Genomic DNA, 25,016 nt, shown 5'->3' on the forward strand with positions numbered 1-25,016 from the left:
CATAAACTTTTTTGGATTTAGGAAAAGACTCGTAATTAAAATTTTATCTAAAACTCAAAGATTAAAATAAAAATTAAACCATTTTACTAACGTTTCATGTCATCAAACTAACGATATTCAACGTTTCAGTTACTGAAACTTAGTAAAATGATAATGTAAATTATCAAAATTTACTTTTTTGAATTTAGTGAGAAAAAATGTATAATTTTGAAAGGCAAGTGATCATTTTTGTAGTTTATCCATGTATTAAATATGACTTTTTATGTAGTGATTGCAAAAAAAAAAACCCTAAACCCGACGGAAAAAATCGAAAATCGAATTAAACTGGGACGAGGACGGGGAAAACCGTTTATGCTAAATGGGGACAAGGACGGGGACAGGTTTGATAATCTCCGCCCCGATTACCCGGCTCGATACCCGACCCGATAAATATTAAAAATAATTATTATATATATATATAATATTAATAAATTTAATTTAAATTTAAAAAATATAGAATATATATATATTTAAATTAAATATATATATATATAATTTAAATATATATACCCGGCCCAATACCCATTTAAATAACCGTTTATGCTAAACGGGAATATCCGTTTCCCCATGATTTTCTCCGATTACTTGATGGGGATCCTCGTTTAAATCCCCGCGGTTTTTTAAGCAAGGACGGGTATGAATTTTTTAAACGGAGACGGAGACGGAGACGGAGGGACCAATACTCGGCCCGAACCCGACCCGTTGTCATCCATACTTTGATGTACTATATTAATATCCATAAGGATTGGAGTTTTATGTGATATATTATCCTTATATTTATAAATCTGGAGTTCAAAGAAAGTATTATATACAATTTATATTGAGATCATAAAAAGAAAATTTATTTCTTTATTCTCGTATCATCTCTTTATTGTTCTTTTTATTACTTCAAATTTTTATTTCATAACAATATTCTTATATTTTATAATTTTAATGATAAAATTACTATTACTTACACCTTACAATCTTATTTTTAATAATATTTTTGTCAATTAAACCACTGATATTTTGGGGTTTGCAACTTTGTTATGATTTTTTCAATATATGTTTTTGCCTTTGTCATTGATATTTTGAAGTTAAAGATTAAACTTTAATCTCGCATTGTGAGGGAGTCAGTGAGGATTGAACACAATAAACTCCGCTTCTCCTTGCATGAAAGAGACCTTAGATTTTATATAAAATAATTCTCATTGTCGTTGAATGAAGTTGTGAATAAGAAAACAATATTGATGGGCTTTGACTTTGAAAAGTCAAATCAGCTAACTTGACACTTCACATCAGCAATTTATTATCTTGATAACGTTTGTTAATACTCTTAAGTGATTATTTTATTATATATCAATAATATTAATATTTATTTTATAAATTTTAAAAATTTACTAATAAAAAGTAAAAAATTATTTAAATATTAATGATTATTTATGTAATTTATCCTTGAAAAGCTATTTCCATCTGATTTTTTTTTCAAGTAAGACTATTTTAGGGGAAGTGGGGGGGGGGGGGGAAGATAAAACATGAAATGATTGTCTGATTTTGTTAGGGTTTCACAGTTTCGATAGCATAAATCGAGATCTCGGTTTATACTTCTTAGAGTCGGCTCGTCTAAGGCTCCGACGGAGATGGAGGAGGATGACGAGGAGGCTCCTAAAGAGCTCAACACGATCAATAGCTCTGAAGGGTTTTTGGTGGTGGCGCCTGATAAATTGTCTGTGAGGTATACGAATGTCAGTCTCCATGGCCACGATGTAGGTGTGGTTCAAGCTAATAAGCCGGCTCCAGTGAAGCGTCTGCTTTATTACTTCGAGATTTATGTAAAGGACGCCGGGACTAAGGGACAAATTGCCATTGGATTCACCAATGAAGGCTTCAAGATGCGGAGGCAGCCCGGGTAAGCTAGATTTTTTTATACTTCGATGTTGTTGTGATGGAAAGGAGTTTGAATTGAAGTGTTGGTGATTATTATAGTTCATAGTTAAGAGTTCTGTTTGTTGTTTTAAATGGTTTACGCTTGGTTGTTGAAAGGGGAAGGTGCTTGTGTGTGTCTATGTCTATGAATCAACAAGAGGAAAAGAAAAGCAAGGGATTTTTGTTAGAAAAAAACAACTGTGTGTCTGTTTCCTTCTTTATTGTACTTTAACACGTATGTATGACTGTGTATTGTTGCTTGAGAATAGACAAAATGCATAAAATCTTGGTAGCGTCTTTTTTCTTTCCGTCTCGTTTCAACTAGTGTTTTTTGAGTTGGAAAATGAGGGAAAGAAAGAGAAGGAAGATGAGCTCTTAATAAGTGAACATATGTTAATTTGTGGCAAAAAGGAAAATAATAAATTATTTGAAGTGACACTACTGCACTTAATTGGAGTAAGAAAAAGATATGATTTTGTGTGGAGGCTTTTATGCTGTTGTTAATTCGGTTAAGTTTCATTTTTATTTGGTATGAAGGAAGGTTCTAGATATTGAGAAAAATGATGAAGGAAGAGTAAACGCATTATCGGTGAGAGAATGTCTTTCTACTGCTTGAGAACGTGTAGGAATAAAACAAAGGGAGAATGAGTTTTTTTGTTCCTCCCTTTGAAAGTAATATTTTTATAGTTTTAATTTTTTTGTTTTTAATACTGCCAGAAACAAAAGTTCCTTTCAATAGAGAAAGAAATATACTGAATATGACAGCTTTTAAGTAGGAATTTTTTATTGGTATTTGTTAATTTTCCGATAACTTGTATTATTTGTCTCCACTTATATGTAATGTCAAGGAATTCTTTTTGACCATGTCAGATGGGAAGTAAACAGCTGTGGATATCACGGGGATGATGGATTGCTATACCATGGACAAAGAAAGGGAGATGCTTTTGGGCCCACATATACAACAGGAGATACTGTTGGTGGTGGCATTAACTATGCTTCACAAGAATTCTTTTTCACGTATTGTATTTGTCCTAGGGCTTCTAAGTTCCTTGATTTTTATGGTATATTCATGTCTGATGATTCTCACTATTTTGCATGCTCATTATGTGGATGCCAGTAAAAATGGGGTGTTAGTTGGAACGGTTTGCAAGGAGAAGGAAATGAAGGGTCGTTTGTTTCCTACAATTGCAGTTCACAGCCAAAATGAGGAGTATGCATACCTTCTCTTTTATATGTTTAGATAAATTATCAATTATTGATTTGAATGAAGAATAGGAATAATGGAGATATCATTTCACTCTATACTTTTCTCTCATTTAGCTAATTGAATGTGTTATTATTCTGCTTTGGGATACATTGAGCGTTGAGGTTTCTTTTCAATAAATGAGTGGTGATGTGCTAGTTATGACACTTTTGTTTCTGGCATTGGCCATGGTCTGGTAATGCTACTTTGAGGGATAGATTTAGCTTAAATTTGCTCTTAGGTTGTGAGTTGATAGTTTATTCTTTCCAGAGAGACAAATGTAGTTATTTTTTTTTGATGGAGATTGTACAAGCTTATTTCGTGATAGTGGGGCTACATCAGTGAGTCACAAACTATATGCCTTAAGTTGAAATAAAATTTCCAGAGATGAAATTGAGCTTGAATGCTGCTTGAGCAAGAACATAAATTATTTTGTTCTTAAAATTGCTCTTAGGTGTGAGTGATAGCTTTTTCTTTCTAGAGAGACCTAGGTAATTATTTTTCTTGCTGGAGATTGTAGAAGCTTATTTCATGATAGTGGGGATACAGCAATGAGTTACAAACTATATGGCTTTAAGTTGAAATAAATTTTCCAGAGATGAAATTGATCTTGAACGCTTCTTGATCAAGAACATAAATTATTTTGTTCATAAAACTGCTCTTAGGTTGTGAGTTGATAGCTTATTCTTTCTAGAGAGATAAATGTTATTTTTTCCTGGAGACTGTACAAGCTTATTTCATGATAGTGGGAATACAGCAGTGAGTTACAAACTATATGGCTTTATGTTGAAATAAAATTTCCAGAGATGAAATTGAGCTCGAATGCTGCTGATTGAGCGAGAACATAAATTATTTTGTTCTTAAAATTGCTCTTAGGTTGTGAGTTGATAGCTTATTCTTTCTGGAGAGACAAATGTTATTTTTCTTGCTGGAGATTGTACAAGCTTATTTCGTGATAGTGGGGATACAACAGTGAGGTACAAACTATATTGCTTTAAGTTGAAATTAAATTTCCAGAGATGAAATTGAGCTTGAATGCTGCTTGATCAAGAACATAAATTATTAAAATGAAATTGAGCAATTGGTTACTGGATGCTGCTCAGCTTGTTGAGAGCCGTATCCTTGGACCAGTAGTTCACTTTATTTTGATGTATCAATATGCCAGAATTTCCTTGGTCTGGTGGCCTAGTTGGATGTTGGGTTTGTATAAAGCACCATAAAAGATGGTTGGAATATGATTTGATGGTATAAATTGCTAAAAGAGCTCTGCATACACATAAACCCATTCAGAGTTTTCTCTAATGAGGACTTCCCTTTGATCCTGCTAAAGATGTAATAAAGTTGTTTGCTACCAAAATGGACTGTTACGAACATGCTAACAGGATTAGTCAGGAATGTCAAAAGCGATTGCCTTCCCTTTATTACTGTTCCTTGAACATCCTATGGTGATTGACAATTCAACTCGTTGAAGGGAGATTGAAACCTTTCAGCTCATTAAAGGGGGATTGAAACCTTAAGACTCGTTTGAGAGAGACCCAGATCACTTTAGGGCTTTCTTTGACAGAAATTTTTCTTATGGTTCTATTATTTCATATGACCTTTTAAATAAGGACTAGTCTTATTACATAAAAGAGGAAAGAACTAAAAGCACAATCAACTGAAATAAAATCATAATAAGTAAACCTAAAAAATAGGAGTGTAACCTAAACCTTACTTAAATAACCAAAATTAACGGCCTTTAACATCTCAGCATGATTAAATCGGCTATCTTTGATTACTTTAAAGTAAATTACAATGAGATAACATCTCTGGAGGTGGAGGAATGGAATCTGAATTTTGCCAAATTGACCGTGGAACAAAAGGCTGGATTAGAGGTTAGTATCAATGAACAGGAAGTGTGGGATGCTGTTTTTAAGGCGGATAGTGCTAAGGCACCTGGTCCGGATGGATTTACTATGGGTTTCTTTAAAAAATACTGGACTATACTGAAAGACCTTGTCATGCAGTTTGTTCAAGATTTTCAAAGAGGGAAATTATGGGAAAAGGGAGTGAATCATTCCTTTATTACGTTAATTCCAAAGAAGGCTAATCCACAGGGAATTGAGGACTTCAGACCTATTAGTCTCGTTGGCAGTCTCTACAAGATTATTTCTAAAATACTATCGAAAAGACTAGTCTCTGTTATTCAAGGTTTGGTTAGCCCTTCACAATTCTCATTTATTCCGGGTAGGCAGTTGCTAGATTGTGCACTTTTGGCAAATGAAGGAATCGAATATTGGAGAAAACAAGGGAGGAAAGGAATTGTCTTTAAAGCTGACTTCCGTAGGGCCTATGATTCAGTTGAGTGGCCTATCTTATTCAGGATTTTGAAGGACATGGGTTTTGGGGATAAATGGATCTCATGGATTAAATGTTGTGTTTCAACTGCATCTATTTCGGTGTTAGTTAATGGTTCCCCTACCGAGGAATTCAATATTAGTAAAGGGTTGAGACAAGGGTGCAGCCTATCCCCTCTCCTATTCAATTTAGCGGGGGAATTATTAAATCTTATGTTGATTAAGGCAGTTGATAAAGGTCTGTTTCAAGGGTTTAGCATTGGTAGGATTGGCAATTCCTTCCAGTTGACTCACCTGCAGTTTGCTGATGATTTAATACTCTTCTGCAGCGATTCAACAATGCAATTTCTAAACTTGAGAAGAGTGTTGAGGGTCTTCGGTGTGATGTCTGGGGTGCATTTAAATCTGTCAAAGTGTACTGTATTTGGGGTTAATATGGATGCTGACAGGGTTCAGGATTGTGCTAGGAAAGCAAGATGTGGAGTGGGGTATTTCCAATGTCTTATCTTGGTTTACCGATTGGATCTAGGAAAAATTCAGTGGGTATGTGGGAACCGGTTGTCCAGAATTTTAATAAGAAGTTAGCTGGGTGGAAAGTAAATTCACTGTCGTTGGCGGGCAGACTTGTTTTGGTTAAATCCGTGCTTTCATCTTTGCCAATTTTTTACCTATCTATTTTCAAGATTCCACACAAAGTGTCTCAGAAGTTGAACTCGCTGATGGCCAACTTCCTTTGGGGTTATGATCTTGAGAAAAAACGAATCCACTGGGTGAATTGGAAGTCGGTTTGTCAACCAATCGAAGAGGGTGGTCTGGGAATACTGGATTTAAGGTTGATTAATAGGGTCCTTCTAGGGAAATGGGTTTGGAAATTTGCAAATGAAAAATATAGTCAGTGGAAGAATCTGATTTGCAGCAAATCCAACGTTAGCATTTTGTCTCTCTCAATTTCAGAAGCGTCTACACCTTTTGATTCCTGGATATGGAGAGGTATCCTCAGTAACTATAATAAGAATGATCAGATTGGTGGATGTTTGAGAAATAATTCAAAGGTCATTGTAGGGAATGGGCGGTCGATTGCTTTTTGGAATGATGTTTGGATTACTAATCTGCCTTTAAAAAGACAATTCCCAAGAATTTATGCTTTGTCGACAAACAAATGGGGGATGGTCTCTGAGTTTGGTGAGTATGAAGACGATGTTTGGGTTTGGAATATACAACTTAGAAGAATTTTGTGTGATTGGGAATTGGACCATGGATTGCTTTTATGTCTTTGATTGACAAGTCGTCGCTGTCACGATGTGTGGATGATTTTTTGGGTTGGTCAGGAAAGGAGGATGGCATTTTCTCGGTCAAATCTTGTCGATTATCGTTACAAGATAGGTCGGAAGGGAGTTTTGTATGGAAGAAGTGGGTTTGGGATGGATTGGCGCCTCCAAGAGTACAAACTTTATTATGGCAGATCTGTCATCAGAAAGTGGCAGTGAGAGTGGAATTGAAGAGAAGAGGACTTCAGATTTCGGATGTTCTTTGTCCTCTGTGTCATGCTCAGGATGAAACGATTGCACACCTGTTCCTATCGTGCCCTATTGCCTCGGATTTGTGGAGTAAATTTCTAAGGTTATGGAATATCTCTACGGTGATGCCTCAAGACCCTTCTTCAATTTTGTGTTCGTGGTCGAACCTTAGGAATAATTCCCTTATTTGGAGGTTTATTCCGGCTGTCATATTTTGGTCTATTTGGAAGGCCAGAAATCAGGTTGTATTTGAAAACGGCATATGTGACTCTACTGTTCTGTTCTTCATTACTAGATTTAGATTGGCTAAATGGTTTTTGGCTAAATACCCTGGGGTTCGGATTCTGACAGACCTTCTAGTAGGGGATCCTACGTGGGCGGATTTATTACCCTCTAATTCGAGTTCTAAGAAGGTTATTTGCTGGACTCCTCCTCCATCTGATATGTTCAAACTCAATGTTGACGGGGCAGTGACTGGAGATGGGGATGCAGGGTGGTATTGGTGGTGTTTTGAGAGACTCCTGCAGCTGCACTTTAGCTAATTTTTCTTCCGCAGTGGGCCCTGGTCCCCCTATACTATTTGAACTGAAAGCGATTAAGAAAGGATTGCTATTCTTCTTTTCATCCGATTGGGCCAACAAGGGAAGACTTATTTTGGAAAGTGATAACAAATATGCAGTAGATTGGATTTTAAAACGGCATCCTTCCCCTACTATTTTCAGTGAGTTGGTGGAGGAAATAGGAGTTCTTGTTACTACAAAGGGTGTTGTTCTGAGATGGGTTTCTAGGAGTTGCAATATGGAGGCAGATAGGTTAGCTAAACAGGGAATCGGATGAGTGTTGAAGGCTTAGTGTTGTACTTTACGATAGTGTTGGTGTGGGGTTAGGCTGATGGGTGATTTTTTCCCATCGCTATTTGTATTATGGTCATGGTGTATTTTCGAGGGGTAGAGTGTTATGTTTATCCTGTGTTTCTCAGGATCAGGATGTTTTGTGTATCTTATGTAATTCTGGTTTTTCAATAAAATGAGGTGCTCTTTTCCTCCCTCAATCAGTTTACATCAAATGTAAACTATGAGGGAGGTTCCTAATGAGTCCTCCTATTCCTATAAAAAAAAACAACAACACAGATTTAGCCCATAACATTGACATTGTGAGAGGTAGGTATATTTTTAAAACTTAGAGAATGTTTAAATTAGGAATATCATGAATGGGCAATTTCGTGGTATCATGGTAGAAGTACATGTTTATGATTTGGATCTTTATATGTTGAAAATGGTGCCCTCCTCCTTCCGGGTACTTTAAGATGAATGTTGATGGGGCAGTCAATTTTGACTGGAGAAGGAGTGGTATTGGTGGAGTTCTTAAAGATGATGGAAATAACAAGCTGGTTTCCTTCTCTACAGCTTTAGGACCTTGTTCTCCTATTCTAGCTGAGATTTATGCGATCAAAGCGGGATTAGATATGTTTTTTGATTCAGTTTGGAGGGACAAAGGAAATCTGATTTTAGAAAGTGACTCGTTTCTGGCAGTGAAATGGATCAACAGCCCGGATCTCTGCCCGGTTCACCTCGTTGATTTTATTACAGAAATTCAGAAGTCAGTTGGGCTTTATAATGTTGTCATTAGGCATATCAGCAGATGTATTAATGAGGAAGCTGATGGTCTAGCTAAGTCAGGAATTGGTTAGTGAGTGTGGAGGTTGTTTTTAGGAGCTGTGCTTTTGGTATTTTATTTTGGTTATGTTTCTTTGTTTAGGCAATCTTTTGTAATGTTTGGTAATCTTATGTAATTGTTGGCTATTAATCTACTAAGGCACTCTTTTCCTCCTTCCGCTACTTGTCTCCTTTTAGAGACAACTATGAGGGAGGTTTTTAATGAGGCCTTCTATTCCTATCAAAAAAAAAATCAAATGAAATCTTCTCATTCAGTGTGCACTAAGATTGTCCTTTCTGATCATGGGCAATCAATGCCTTGGTTTTTTTTTGATAGAAGTTGGAGGTCTCATTAAAAACTCCCTTCTTATTCGTTCACATACTTAAAGGATGTTAACGAACATTGGAAGGAAGAAAAGAGTACCTCAAATTTTATTGATAATAATACCCGATACAAAAGACACCACGGAATATCCTCTCATGGCGATGAACACCATTACAACAAACACCTTAACCTCATATAACCTCATACAAAGCCACAGTCTAATCACCTTACTTCTAATTACACCACCAGCAGTAGGAATAAAATAGCGCAACAAAACATAATGCAAATTAAAAGCAACACCTACAGCCATATGAACTAAAACAAAACCACAATTGAAGAAACAAGATCTAATGAGACTCGTCTTCTTCAGGAGCCCAAGAGTTTGGTTTGAATGAAGGGTCTATCTCATGCACCATGACCTTGAAGAAGTTGTCACCAACCTTCAATTCCACCATCGCATCAATTCTCGCATCAGCCTTTGTGAGGACTTGAATTTTTGCCCGATCAAAGGATGATAGAGAATGACAACTTTCGTCGATAGCTAGTGATAAACCCCACTTATTAGCAATGTTCTTGAAAATATTCCAATTCCATGTGTGAAAAGAAACACCCTCGCAAACTAACCATACTCGACGACACTCCATTACCAAACTCTCTGACCAAGCTTCGACTAAGGAGAACCACTCTGCGAGAATCTTTGATTTATCTTTCTTTACACTTCTCAGTGAAGCATTGTCTTCGAAAATCATTAAAATCGCATTACCAGCAGCTCTCATTAAGGTGAAGCCAGTGAGGCCCTTCGCTTGCATTTGTCTAGCGAGATGACCAATTTTGACAAAGTCCTTGCACCACCTCACTAGACAATTGCTCAACACCTGAAGTTTTTCTTCATCTATAACACCTTCAACTTTATAATGATTCATCCTCGAATCATCTTCCATCCCGGACTTGCGAAGAACACCTGCCAAGGACTTTCTCCAATAGGAATGTCGAGGTTTGAATTTAGCGAAAGAAACAGCAATTTTGTTGTCGTCGATACGAGAGCCATTCATTGTGCTGATATTATTTCACGGTTTCATCAAAATGAAAATAGATATTGTCAAAGTTGTTTTAACTTTAAGTTATTGGTATGACTCTCGTATCAAATTGTGCAGGGTTCATGTCAACTTTGGGCAAAAGAAATTTGCTTTTGATCTGAAGGCAAGTAATGCTTCCTTATTCTGCATCATGCTTTACTTTTAATAAATGTTTGGCAATCTAAGTTTCATTATATATTGGTCCTCTCAGTCTACAAGGGATTTCCTTAAAGTTAATTTTTCTGAAGATTTATATGTTTGTTGCTGTGTATCAGGAATATGAAACTCAAGAGAGGTTGAAGCAGCAGATGACTATTGACAAGATATCTCTACCATCAAATATTAGTTATGGGTGAGTTTTTCTTTTGCCACTAAAATCATTTTCTGCTTCATGCTTGTCTGATTACTATCGGATGATTTGATGTTTTGGTTTAAGAAGTGTGTGAAATCTTTAAATTTGAGTTACTGCTTTTATGATTATGTAATAATTGCTGTACAATAGAAGCTTCTGGCCTAGACAATGATTAGAATATGCTGTTGCTTCCTGATAATAGTTCTGTCCTTCATCCTTGTGCTAGCTCACAGGTTAAGAGCACATTGGAGGACTCTGAAAAGGTTCGAAGCACCAGAACCACCATGAATAGAAGTTAAAATCTTTTATACTTGGGGAATGAAGTGTCATACTATAAAAAAACGAGAGTATATGCATACAAGTTTCATGTAATTAGATTTATTCTTGGCTAGAGCACATTGATTGGAGGACTCTGAAAAGGTTCGAAGCACCAGAACCACCATGAATAGAAGCTAATTTTTTTTAGCTTGGTGGGTAAAGTTTTAATACTATTAAATGAAATAAAAGTATATGCATGCAAATTACATATGATTGGATCTATTCTTGGCTGGAACTTAAAGTTCTAAAAAATAGAGTTTTAGTTGTAGAGCAGAGCCTCATGTTGAGGTTCTGTGTCTCTTTGGGTGGTTGTAAAAGTTCACTTGAGATAACTCATAACCTTTATCTCATTAGATTTAATTATTAGTATGGTATGGGCGTATGGCATATTTGTGTATTTTAATATACTTTTTTTTAATACTATTGAACAGACTTGTCCGGTCTTACTTGCTATATTATGGCTATGAGGATACACTCAATTCGTTTGATTTGGCTAGTAAAAGCACCATCCCCCCTATCTATATAGCTCAAGAAAATGGCTTCGACGAGCAGGATTCGACGAGCAGGACATTGTATATGCACTAAATCAATGAAAGATTCTACGACAGGTTTGTAATTGTTTGACGTTTCATATTTTTATATTATAGTCATAACTTAGTTATGTGTGTGAATTTGGGTATTAACTAGAACTCAGATATATGATTGAAATTATTGTATATGCACTAAATCAAAGAAAGCAATAACACTTGAGGAGTAGAATGCATAATGATTGAGGTCAATCTTCCAGCCATGTATTATTGCTACATGTAGACAGAACGTTGATGATAGTTGAACAAATCATTGTTCCTTTTTTTCATGATAGTGGTTAATCTATGTTTTGTTAGCAAATGTCTTTTGAGTATTACTATTCTTAAATATTTTGTCTTTGAGGCAAGTTAGTGTGATTATCATGTTCACTTGAATTCTGGCTTTGTTTCGCAGAAAAAGACTTCGAAAATGATTTATGAAAAAGTGGGTGGAGGGAAATGATTCTGTGAAATATTTTATATTTGTGTATTTTTCAGAAAATCCACATCTATATAAAAAGGGCTGATCCCTTTTTGCTTTTAATTCAGCTTCTTTTCTTAGGGGATTGATCCTGTTTATGATTTGCATCGGGAGATCCTGAATTTAGGGGATTGATCCTGTTTTCCTTTTTTAGCTTTTGGAAATTGTCTTATGTTTTCCAAAACACGGGACATTTTTTTAAAAGAGATCTGGATAATTCTGTTCACCCAAAGTTATTTTCAGATTAAGTTATTTTTCATGAAACAAAATATTGTAAAATGTAGATAGCATTTTCCGCAAAACACATCGACTCTTATTAACAAGAATTTGTTCTCCACTCTAGAGTCTTCTAATACAGCCTACTGGAGTTCTCTAAAAGTGACTTGGTGCTCTTTCCTTTGGCATTCTTTCTGGTTATTTCCTTTCCATTGATCTGACTCTCTTCACTTCTTCCTTTTTTCACTTTTCCTTGCTCTTAAACTCCTCCAATGACCACCTAATACCCTCTTGACCGATCTCTGTTTTTCTTTTTTTGATAGGAATAGTATGCCTCACTAAAAACCCCCTTCATGATTAACGAAACTTGAAAATAGTTCCTTAATCAGCGGAAGGAGGAAAAGAGTGCCCTAGGAGTTCTTTAATCTTAAAACATTACAAAGTAATACAAAGTCTAATCTCCCTCCAGAGATAAAAAGCCAAAAAGAACCAGCCCTTAACAGAACATAATACTCAACCAATACCAGCCTTAGCTAGAACATCCGCCTCTATATTGGCTGTTCTACTAACCCATCTAATAAGACCTTCATAAACACTAAGCTTTTGAATAATTTCCTTAACAACTTGAACATAAACGACAGGACAAGAACCAACATCCTTGACCCAACCAATTGCCACCTTACTATCACTCTCGATAATCAATCTCTCTTTAAATCTGTGGCGAATAGATTCATAATAAAATAACCCCTTTAGGATAGCTTTCAATTCCATCAAAGTTGGAGGTCCCGGACCAGCAGGGTCTTTGAAGGAGCCAAGAATCGAACCAGAACTATCTTTCAGAACACCACCTAAACCACTCCTCTTCCAATCACTAGAAGTAGCCGCATCCACATTAAGTTTAATAAAACCCTTTGGAGGAGGGGACCAAGGAACCTTAGTTGAAATCCGATTAGTATGAGACGAGCAAGAATCCACTAAGGACTGGTCGGCAATAAGAGCATCCTTGGAAATAGAAATCTGAGTTTCCCTAGCTAGAAACCATGAAGCAAGCCTGCACCTAGCTAGATAGAATATTTCTGCTCGATCAAACTTCCCTCCTTCAAACACTATATAATTCCTAGTTTTCCATATTGTCCATAAGACCACTCCAGGGATAAATGACCACATCAGAGAGTTGGCCTTTAAGTTAGTCCATGCTACTAGGAATTTTTTTGCATCTTCATGAAAAACAGACTGAAAATTCCAATAACCCATGAATTTAGTCCATATTGGCCAAACAACCGAACAGGAAAAAAATAGATGAGATGAAGACTCTTCTTCTAGATTACAAAAAGGACACATAGAATCATTTATGCCCTGAACACCTCTCTTAACCAGAGCTGTCTTCACTGCCAGTTTCTTTAAGATAACTTGCCAAAGAAAAGTCTCCACTCTTGGAGGCAGCAGGCCCCTCCAAACAATAGATTTCCAAAAATTAGCTTCCTCCAAATCAGAAATACCCGAATAATATAGATTGGCACATGATTTAACATTGAAAACCCCTTCTCCATTCCCCTTCCACAACAGTCCATCAACAACATCAGTAGAAACAGAAAAATCTGAAATAACAGCCATCAAGTTTGACCATTGTTCAAATTCCCAGTCATTCAACTCCCTTCTCAACTGGACGTTCCAAAACCAGCCCCCAGAACTGTAATCCCCAAACTGAAATAATCTTCCAGTTTTGTTCACTGCAATAGAGAATAGTCTAGGGAACATGACCATCAAAGGATGATCCAATGCCCAATTGTCTTGCCAAAACCGAATATTCCTCCCATTGCCAATTTTGTAGCTATAATTGCTTCTGATACTACAGCCCATCGAATCAGCTTTAAAATGATTATTCACCAAAGATCTCCATATCCAAGAAAATTTAGGAGAAACCTTACTATCAAGCTGCATCAATGAAGAATCCATTTTGTATTTAGTGCAAATCATTTCCCTCCAAATCGCCTTCCTCTCAATAGCAAACCTCCAAGCCCACTTTTCCAATAAAGCCCTATTCATCGTATTTATATTAGGAACTCCCAAGCCTCCTTCAATTTTTGGTTTACAAACGCTGGACCAGCTTACCCAATGGATTTTCTTCCTCCCACCTCCTCCACCCCATAAAAAATTTGACATAATAGAGTTTAGGGTCTTGTATACTGAAGCTGGAACCTTAAATAATGACAAATAGTATATAGGAAGTGAACATAGGACTGATTTAATCAAAACCAGCCTGCCCGCCAGTGACAAAGAAGAGCCTTTCAAGCCTGCTAACCTCTTATTGAAGCTTTGAACCACTGGATCCCACAGAATGCTAGAGTTCCTGTGTGGACCAAGAGGGAGTCCCAAATATTCAGAGGGAAAATAACCCACTGAACATCCAATCGTAGCTGCCCAATCCTTAATTTCCTCTTCCCTTAAATTCACCCCAAACAATTTGCACTTCTTCAAGTTCAACTGAAGTCCAGAAATAATCTCAAACACTCGAAGCACCCTCTTCACATTCAAGATCTGTTTTTTCGACGCACCACAGAAAATTATAAGGTCGTCAGCAGATTGTAGATGTGTTAAATTAAAATTCTTCTCCTCATTTCTAATCATCAAACTCAAAAAGAGACCCCCTGAAACAGCTTTAAGTATCAATAAATTCAATAGTTCCCCAACTATATTAAACAACAACGGAGACAAAGAACAGCCTTGACGAAGACCCTTAGCCATTGGGATTTCCTCGGTTGGAACCCCATTCACCAAGACTGAAACAGTTGCTGAAGTGATGCACTTCGAAATCCACCCTATCCATCTAGAACCAAATCCCATTTCCTTCATAATTCTGAACAAAATAGGCCAGTCAAGAGTATCATATGCCTTCTTGAAATCAGCTTTAAAAACACATCCTTTTAAACCATTCTTCTTCCAAAAGTCAATCCCTTCATTGGCTATAAGGGAACAATCCAAGATTTGTCGACCGGGAATAAAAGCGAATTGACATGGACTGATCAAATCTGAAATGCAGCTCCTAAGTCTCCTTGACAGACATTTAGAGAGGATCTTGTACAAACCACCAACTAAGCTAATAGGTCTAAAATCGTCCAAACCGCCAATGTTTGAAATTTTCGGAATAAGAGTGATGAAAGTGTGATTTATTCCATGTTCCCAATCCTTCCCCAAGTAAAACTTCTTAAAGAAGATCATAATATCTTCCTTAAGGACCTGCCAAAACCTCTTGAAAAAACCCATATTAAACCCATCAGGACCCGGAGCTTTGTTACTTCCACAAGACTTCACAACATCCCAAACTTCCTCCTCTGAAAATTCCTGCTCTAAGAACTGATTCTGCTCCAAAGAAATTCTGGAAAAATCCAGATTTAATTCATCAATTTCTAGAGTAGATCGGTTATTGTAGATCTTAAAAAATAATCCTTCACAATGTCCTTAATAGCAATTGGGTCTTCAACTATTTCTCCTCTAAAATTAAGTGCCACCAGTGCATTCCTCTTCTTCCTAACCGTAGCACAGGTATGGAAGTATTTAGTGTTGCGATCCCCGTCTTCAATCCATTTAGATCTCGAATACTGAAACCAAATCTGCTCTTGGATCTTGTGCAGCTTCCACAATTCTGCTCTACAATTATTCAACTCAGTTAATACCTCACTATCGACAACACCCTGCTTTTGTTGAATATCAGCCTCTATCTTCGAAATTTTCTTATCTAACTCAGAAATCAAGTCTCCTGGATACTTATCTCTGTTTCCAGACCACTTTTTAATTGCATGTTTGGCACTCCTTAAAAGACTAAAAACACCTGCCTTCTTCTGACTTTTCTTAGAACTCTGAATAGAAGAAATAACCATATCCTCAAAACCCTCCTCATCCATCAAATAGTTGAACATTCTAAACGGTTTTTGACCCCAGTCCACTCCTTTATTCACAAGAATTATGGCATTGTGATCTGACAATGATCTTGGTAGAAGAGACTGTAAAATGTCCGGAAATAACGCTAGAAATTGACTGTCAACCAAAAAACGATCTAATCTTACAAACGTGGGATTCTCTTGGTTATTACACCAAGTGAACCTTCCCCCATTCATAGGAAGATCAATTAAGCCCGTATGAAGAATGAAGTCATTAAAGATCTCCTTTGAGCTCCTACTTTGGCCTCTGCCCATCTTCTCATTTTCTTGTAAATAAACATTGAAGTCCCCTCCCACACAAACGGGAAAATTCTGTCCACTAAGAAAACTGCTTAATTCTTCAAAAAAACCAGCTTTCTCTTCCTCCACTGCTGGACCGTATACATTGATGAAACCACAACTGAAGTTTTTATTCCGGAATTTACCAAAGGTAGCTATAAATCTCCTACTAATAAACTGACTCTCCAACTCAAAGATATTGTCATCCCAACAACACAACAGGCCCCCCGCTGATCCAACTGAAGGAGATTCCAAAACTCCTTTAAGCTTATTAATCCCACTTCTCCTAAAGAAAGACCTATTAAATTTTTCAGTCTTAGTTTCTTGCAACCAAAGGAAAGTAGGATTTAAGATAGTGACTAAATTCTGAACAACCCTCTTTTTTTCATTTTTCCCCAGACCCCTAACATTCCATGAACATATTACTAACTTTGACATCTTCATAAAGGGAACAAGGTACAAACAAAACCCTCAATCAACCAAACCTTGATTAATCCCAATCAAGCCTTTCTCTAGAGCTATGATTTTTTCCAAAAATGCTTCTTTCCCTTCCTTAAAAGATACTCCCAAAAGCTTACTAACCTCCCAAGTTTCTACAACTTCTTTCAATAAACTCGAGAAAGCTGAGGAGGATGCTGTATCAATGCTCACCTGGTCAAGAGCTTCTCGAAACAGGATCCTTCTAGCTCTCCTCTTCCTTCTAATTAACAAACCAGATTTGGGTCTTAAGCATTCACCTTCAGAACAGTAACCTTCAATCTCCCGCTCTACGGTCCCATCCCCAAGACCATTAACAAAGCTAGGAAGAAGACTCCCATCAGCAATGAGCTCTGTTGAAAAACAAATCTGTTTTGCAATGCTGGAGTCCACATCCAACTTCCTCTGCCCAACCTTGGTGCCATCTATTTCATTCGTAAAGTTCAACAAATCTCCATACCAATATCTTCTTTCCCTCGACCTGCTATAGACCCTTTTGCAACTGCTCAAACTTCTAGTTTCCAGCACCTCACTCTCAGATGAGACCTTTCTTCTAGAACGGTGTAACTGTCTCCCCCTTGAGATGTTTCCTAAATTAGTTGTAACCGGTTCAACCAACCTTAAACTTTCTTCTTCAGCCTCTATTTCTGCATTAACCACCTTCTCTGTAATTGGGCTCTTCTCCAATACTCTAAACGTTTTCATGTTTTTTCCTGCTAAATTAAGGTTCTCCACAAAATCCCCACACTTATTAACTATATATGCTGGCCCAGAAATGAAACCCGAAAAATCTTTTGACCCAGACTGCCAGAGTCTTCAGAATGGGCTTGAGACCCATCAGCCGAATAATGTTGACTTCTAATCCCCAAACCTGCAAACTCACCAACTTTTAAACTCCCAACCTTTTGACTTTCTGGCAGACTACATTTAATACCTTTCCTATCTAAGGGAAGCCTTGCTAGCTGTCTATTCTCACTAACTCCTCCAGAACCACTGAACACACCCTGCTCAATCCAATTGTCCACTGACAGACGATTTTTCCTTGCTGCACATGCCTCCCCTTCCCCATGATCTGACAACAACCTGTCTACATCCTCCTCAGACCTAATTTCTTCAGAAAATGCCTCATCGGAATCCTCCAACGGAAAATTACTGAAAAACGAACTTGAATACTCACTTGCTGATCCAATCTTAATACTTACTTTGAATGATCTTCCATAAGATCCAAGAGTGATCACCTCTGGAACATCAAAGGGGCTTTCCACCCTCAATAAAATTCTTGCCATTGTAAGGTCTTCTCTTTTCCTTGTACTCTCATGAATACCTACCACTTTGCCCCATCTCCCAGCCATTTTCTCGAAGAAATATTCATTCCAGCATAACAAAAGAACCCCTATTAATTCTGCCATGCAGAAGGCCATGGGAACTCCGGCCTCATTCAGTAAAGGTTCCACTCGTTCAAACCACTGTTTTAAAACCTCTTCCTTTTTGCTCCACAAATCCAGCATCTCCTCATGGGAATTGAGAACTAAAACGCAAGAGTTCCAAACATAACCCCATCTAGCAATTTGAACATCATAGCCTTCCTTAAATAAGGCATTCCGAATGAACTCAACTTGAAACGAGTATTTGATAATCCCTGTTAACGACCTCTTCACCCAATTGGCACTTTCTGATGGAATATGCATCTCCATAATGTTTTTCTTGACATTCCTCCTTTGGACATCCTCAAACAATAGTTCTTTGTACCCCATTGTAATCCCATTTGACATCAGAGCATCCCTATAAGTTCTATCGTCCCTTCTACTTCTGATAATATTTTCTCTTTCTCTTGATTTCGAAGAATCTGCATTAATCTGACCAGAAGCCTCGTTTGAAGAAGTATGCACCACCCTTGACCTTGAACGATCATCCTTAAATCTGGCAGGACTAACTAAGATCTTCCTTCCATCAATCACAACCCCGTTTAACTCATCAACAGCCCTCCTTAAATCTTCCTCCCTCTTAAAATGAACAAAAGCAAAGGTGGAAAATCTGTACTTAGGATTTCTAATTTGATTGGGAATGAAAACTCTCATAACCGGACCATGGACTAAGAATAATTCCTTAAGAGTATGACGAGAAACCCTCCTACTCAGGTTGTCGATAAACGCCGACCAACACTCATCGGGAACTGACTTTTTTTAAAAATTCTCTCTCTCTACGTTTTTCTCTCTCTCACTCATTTTTTGCTACCGGTCTCTGTTTTTCCTTTACTCTTTAACCCCTTCCGGTCTGTATCCTTGGATCCCCACTTCTGAATTTCTGTCATCTTTGTTGTCTGCTTTCTTCTCCCTTTGACAAAAAATAACAAGAGAAAAGAATGGAGAAGTCCGTGGTTTCTTTGGATTTCTGTTTAGTGGCTAGTTCCATCAAGTTAACATCATCCAGAAATGTGAGTATAGCTAGTGAAAGGTGGCCAATGAAGGTGGTGGCTAAAGTAAGATATTTTGAGCATTATTTATTAAGTTTGTCTATGGTGTGGTCACATCCTTCACTCATTTTGTTTTAGGATACGGGGTCTCATATTGCTGTTGTTTTTAGTATCTCATGATTTGGATGTAACTGGTTCGTAAGGATGGGTCTCATTGTGTAAATACCATACTTAAGGACTCAAATTATTTTTGCTGCCCATTGTCCCTCCAAAAAAGGGAAAAAGAAGTAGCAAGATTCAACTAATGAATATTTATAATCTGCTGTTAATCAGTTATGAATAGTGATATGTTTCAATTGGCACATTCAGAGTTTCTCTCTCTCAAGATTATATCTATATATCTATATCCATATCTATGTGTGTAGATAAGACTATCTATTTTTTGAATATATGGTATGTGTAATCTATTATGCTATCCTCTAATCACTTTTTTCCACTGTTGTTAAATTAGTAATTATTGTAATTTTTTGTTGCCAATGAAGCTAATCAGGAATGGTGAGATTGATGCAGCAATTAGTAAACTTTGTGATTGGTATCCTCAAATTGTTCAGGTGTGTACACAATTCGATTTGTCTACTGTTGTGGAAACATATATTGATTGTCATAAGAGGATTAAGTTATGCTGTCGAGGAATGTGAATGGGACTTGTATGGAGCTCTTTTAACATCATTCTTTTCCACTTGTTTTAAATGCTGAAGAAAGTGTCGAGGCAACCCGCTTGTTCATTATTCCATGAAATAGTTTTACTGCTCTGGATTAATTCATTTTTTTGATTATGTCATGCTACATGCAGGATGACAAATCTGCTACATGCCTTCTGCTGCACTGCCAAAAATTTATTGAATTGGTTCGGGTACATGTTCTTTCCTGTATATTATCTCGTGATAATTGACTTTTTTAAATGAAAAAGGCACTAATTACAGAATTTCTGATTTGTCATTTTTTAAAATCTAATGAAAAATAACTTACTGGATATACTTATCTTTTTCACATCTTGTGAGTTAGTTTTTGGTATGTTGGGAGATATATTCTGAACAGACTGATACTTGAAATTCCAAACTTAAATGATTGTTACAATAGTTAACACCCCACCACACAGAACCATTAAAAGCAAATGGTCTTTACTACTTGGATAACAATTACAAAGGAACAAACTACTAGCACTAAATAACATATGTTCAAAGAAACAACCTGACATCATATCAAAATTATCTGTGAACATTAAAACTTAAAACTAATTGCTAATTTAGGTAGGATAGGTATAATAAAATTTGACTTTGTATCTGCACAGGCCTGGTGGTTCTGTTGCAGGCATTACATGATAGGCTTCTCGTGCTCCTGTGTGAAGTGTATAGCACATGATAGGTTAATTTTAGTTGGTGATAAAAATAGATCCGGAAGTTTATATGCTTGGGGTACCTTTGTTAAATATAAAATGAGCCTGTGCCATTGTCAATTAGTTTTTTGGTAGATGCCTATGATAAAAATTTGATAGTTAATACAAGCTTGTACAAATCTAGCATGGGTTGTAAATATTGCTTCGCTATGTACCAGCTAAATTGAAAGAAGTGAAAGAGAAAATAAGAGGGAGAATTAGGTATTTTACAAGACAAATCTAGACTGGGCAGGTTAAAATATTTCTTGGGATTTGAAGATAACATGAGTAAGATGAGAATCTTCCTGTCTCAAAGGAAGTAGGTGCTTGATTTACTATCACAGTCGAGAAAATTGGGTGCTAAACCATGTAGTATTCTAATGCTTTCTAATTTACAATTAATTAGAGGGTGAAATACTTGTAGATCCTGATAGGCAGAGAAGACTTATTGGAAAGTTGAATTATCTTACTCTTTTTTTTGATAAGATTGGAAGGCCTCGTTAAAAACCCCCTTCTTGGTTAAAGGAGCTTAGGGGTAAGCTCCTTAATCAGCGGAAGGAGGAAAAGTGCGCCTTAAAAATTTTATTGATAATAAAAGTTTATATAAGATTTAAACACTACACCAAATTACATCACATAAAACTTAACAACTACTTTCAACTAGACCTCCTCGCTGGATCAGAAAATCCAGTGATAGAGCCTTACAGTCAACCTATCCCTTTCTTAGCTAAGCTATCAACCTCCCCATTGCTTGCCCTTGGAATCCACCTCACTGAATGAACCATACCATTTGAAAGAGACAAAATCTGATTAACTAAAGGCGAGTAGAAAGCAGGAGCCAAAGCCGGTGATTGAATCCATTCCACTACCGACTTGCAATCACACTCAACAATCAATCTCCCAACAGATACCCAATGTGATGCCAGAAAAATTTCAATGCCTCTTTGAATAGCCTTTAATTCAGCTAGAGGAGGAGTACCTTGGCCAACCTTCTCTGAAAAAGTCAAAAGTGTGCGACACTCCCAATCTCTCAAAATACCTCCAATACCTCCACCCGAGCCATCAAGCCTAGCAGCTCCATCAACATTCATCTTAAGAAAATCAGTGTATGTCATCACCAACTGTTGATCATTGGACGGCGGTAGAAAAAAGTCTGCATTATTTGAAAAGTGCTCTTGAACGTGGAATTCTATATGACAATCATGGCCTTACTAGGATCAAATGTTTTTCAAATTTGGGTTGGGCAGGATGTAAGGAAGATAGTGGATCTACTTCAGGATATTGTGTTTTTGGAGGAACTTGATTTCATGGAAGAGTAAGAAACAAAATGTGGTCTCACGATCAAGTGAGGAAGCTGAATGGTGAGCTATGGCCAAGTCTTTGTGTGAAATCATATGAGTATATTAGCTCTGTAGGAATTAAGGTTTCAATACCTGCAAAGCTGGTGTGGTAATCAAGCTGCACTTCACGTTGCTTCTAATCCAATCTTTTGATGAACGAATGAAACACGCTGAGGTTGATTGTCATTTCAATCGTGAAAAGGTTCAACATGGCCTGATTAGTACTGGCTATGTGAAAATTGAAGAACGGTTCAGAGATATTTTCACAAAGGCTCTTAATGGGGTCCAAATTAATTATCTATATAACAAGCTGGGCATGATTAATATCCATGCTCCAACTTGAGGGGGAGTGTTACAGATTTGTAGGCTAAATCTTAGAATTAATTAATATATTGTAATTAATGTAGGATAGTACTTCACCTATTATAGTAGCTTTATACTTGTGTATATACCCATATGGTTGATAAATAAAATACACAAGAAGCATTATTCTCTCTTTTACTGTCTCTTAAAATTTTCAGCAAAACATGTTTTGTTTAGTGTTCTCCATTTTCAAAGAAAATGAAAAACGAGAACGATCTATTTTTCCTGAAATCAAGCGGACCCTAAAATTCTGCATGTTTGTGAGGTTTAAAGTTTGATTCCTGAAATACATAGTATATCCTTTGATTATGTTGCTATATCTGTACTGGACGGTTGATGCCTAGTTTCGTTGAGATGAGATAAATATACATCCTGTTTGTAGGTGGGAGCACTGGAAGAGGCTGTAAAGTATGGAAGGATTGAATTGGAAAAAATATTTTGGGCTGGCTGGATTTGATGATTTACTGCAGGTATTAAGATGATTCCTTTTCTTATACTTCCCGTTTGGTCTATTGATAGTTGCTTGTAGAATCTGAGATGATGAACATTATGTTAGGGCCGTGCCTATCATTTGACTTGTCTTTAGTTTTTTCTTATATTAATTCATTCTGACATGTATACGATCTGATATAATTTTGTTTGCTTTTTAGCCTATAGTTTAGGAAATTTAAACTGTACATAAGCTTGTTTTTTCTCATTGTATTTGCTTTTAGGCAGTTGACAAGCTATTTGTCTGTTGTGCATGTCTAGTGTCTACTTTCATGCATCCGTTTCTCTGTGTGAGTGCATGTGAGGAAAGGGGAATGTAGTGTCAAAAAAAGATTTCCTTGTTTTACAGTTTCCTGGCCCGCTTCAGTTCTGCTTAAGCTGAGAAAATTAGATTGTATTTTGGTTTGTACCCAAAGCTAATATTTTAGTTGATTTTCCTTTTAGGACTGTGTTGCTCTGCTGGCGTATGAACCTCCACAGGAGTCCTCTGTTGGATACCTTCTCGAAGAATCGCAACGTGATCTTGTGGCCAACACAGTTAATGCTATGATCTTGTCAACTAATCCCAACATGAAAGATTCGCAAGGCTGCTTACAATCTTATCTTGAGAGATTACTCAGGCAGCTGACTGCATGCTGTTTGGAGAGAAGGTTGGCAAATGGGGATCAGGGTGAAGCATTCCTTTTACGTCGGGTGCTTAACAGTGGTAGAGACATGAAGTGCTAGCCGATATTATGTAAATTGAATTCTCATCTTTTGTCCATATCTCCCATGGATCTTTAGCCTAATCACACCATTTCAATTTATAAGTGCTTGAATTGGTCGTAGTGCCTGCTATACAGAGTTGAGCAGCCCCCGAACAAACTAAATTCTCTCTAAAGATGGTGGTGTTTCACCTTATGCTTGTAAGTTTTTTAACCCCCTCGAACTTATATTCGAAATGAAAAGTTTATAATTTGTTGGATGCAGATTCTAATGTGAATGTTGTAGGTGAGACTCAATTGAATGTGATTATAAGTTACGATGTAGCTAGCTAGTTGAAAGGTTTCAATCTTTTGGGATCATTTCAATGTTGGAAAAATAATCACACCTGCATACCAATGCTGTTAATTAGAATTGTCTATGTTGTGTTGTTGAGGCATTTGTTTATGCAATTCTTGAGATGATATTTCCAGCTCCAGTAGATGCATACAATGATCGCTGTGGTCGCCGGTTCTAATTGAATTTTGTATCTTCTGTTATGGCTTACTAGTAAACTGGTCCAGGCAAGATTCAAAATTCAAAGCATAAACTTGGCAATATATATTTTTACAGTATTTGATGGAATTGAATCAAGTAAAAAAAAAAAAAACTAGTTGAGTTAACAAATTTATTTTTATTATGTTTTTTAAAATCTTAAATGGCATTTCTTATCTGGGTAAAAAATAATAGATATTTTGATGCATGAAACGGTAAACAAATGTAGGACCAATTAAATGGCACATTTGACGGAGCTGCAAGCTGTGGTATTCTCGATGTAGTGTTGCTTCGGTTAAATTTACAAGCAAGACCAAGTGTGAGAGGAACTTGTCATGTTCTTAGCTATTAAAAGTATGGACTCTGTTGTATTCTAAAACCCATAAAAATGGCAGCAACAGAAAAATACATCTTTTTCTCATCAACTGTACAAGCAGAGAATCAAATCTGGGGGAAATGGCATCAGACCTGAATATAAAACATCTCTCTTATTCAGCTGCTAAACCTGTTGCAAATGCAATCTCACTTGGTCAAAAAAAGTTAAATGACCAGCAGTCCTTTTAAAAGCCAGAGGAAAACATACATAGTAACCTCTTTTAGGTTATTAAGTTTTAAAAAGTAGCTCAAACTCCGAGCAAAATATGGTGTATGTGGAGGTTACATTCCACCAAAACCCTGCATCTTTTAGGTCTTTCTCTGATACTTTGAAATCAATGTACCATCAATTCCCTAGTGCTGATAGTATTCCTACGTCTTTATCCTATTTTTTAACGATGAAATTAAAGGTGATTACAAAATTATATATGTATATTTTTTATTAAACGAAGAAAATTATAAAATAATATTTATTCTAAATAATTTTAATCATTTGACAATTAAAAAGAGAAGTTATTTATATAAATTCATCAAATGCGCCACCGCCATTATTCTATACATCTTCACATTAGTATTCACTTGTCATTCATAGTTCCATAATCCAACTAATAAAATTATTATATCATTTTTTTCTCCGTATTA

The 25,016-nt window shown here is 36.6% G+C and overlaps 1 pseudogene; it reads left to right on the top strand.

The window, feature by feature from the left end:
• Positions 1 to 1,522: 1,522 nt before the first annotated feature.
• On the top strand, positions 1,523 to 23,727 carry LOC120195719 (annotated as a pseudogene).
• The last annotated feature ends 1,289 nt before the right edge of the window (positions 23,728 to 25,016 follow it).

The sequence above is a fragment of the Hibiscus syriacus genome, unplaced genomic scaffold (genome assembly GCF_006381635.1).
Source record: "Hibiscus syriacus cultivar Baekdansim isolate YM2019G1 unplaced genomic scaffold, ASM638163v2 tig00004620_pilon, whole genome shotgun sequence".
In the NCBI taxonomy this organism is placed as follows: Eukaryota; Viridiplantae; Streptophyta; class Magnoliopsida; order Malvales; family Malvaceae; genus Hibiscus; species Hibiscus syriacus.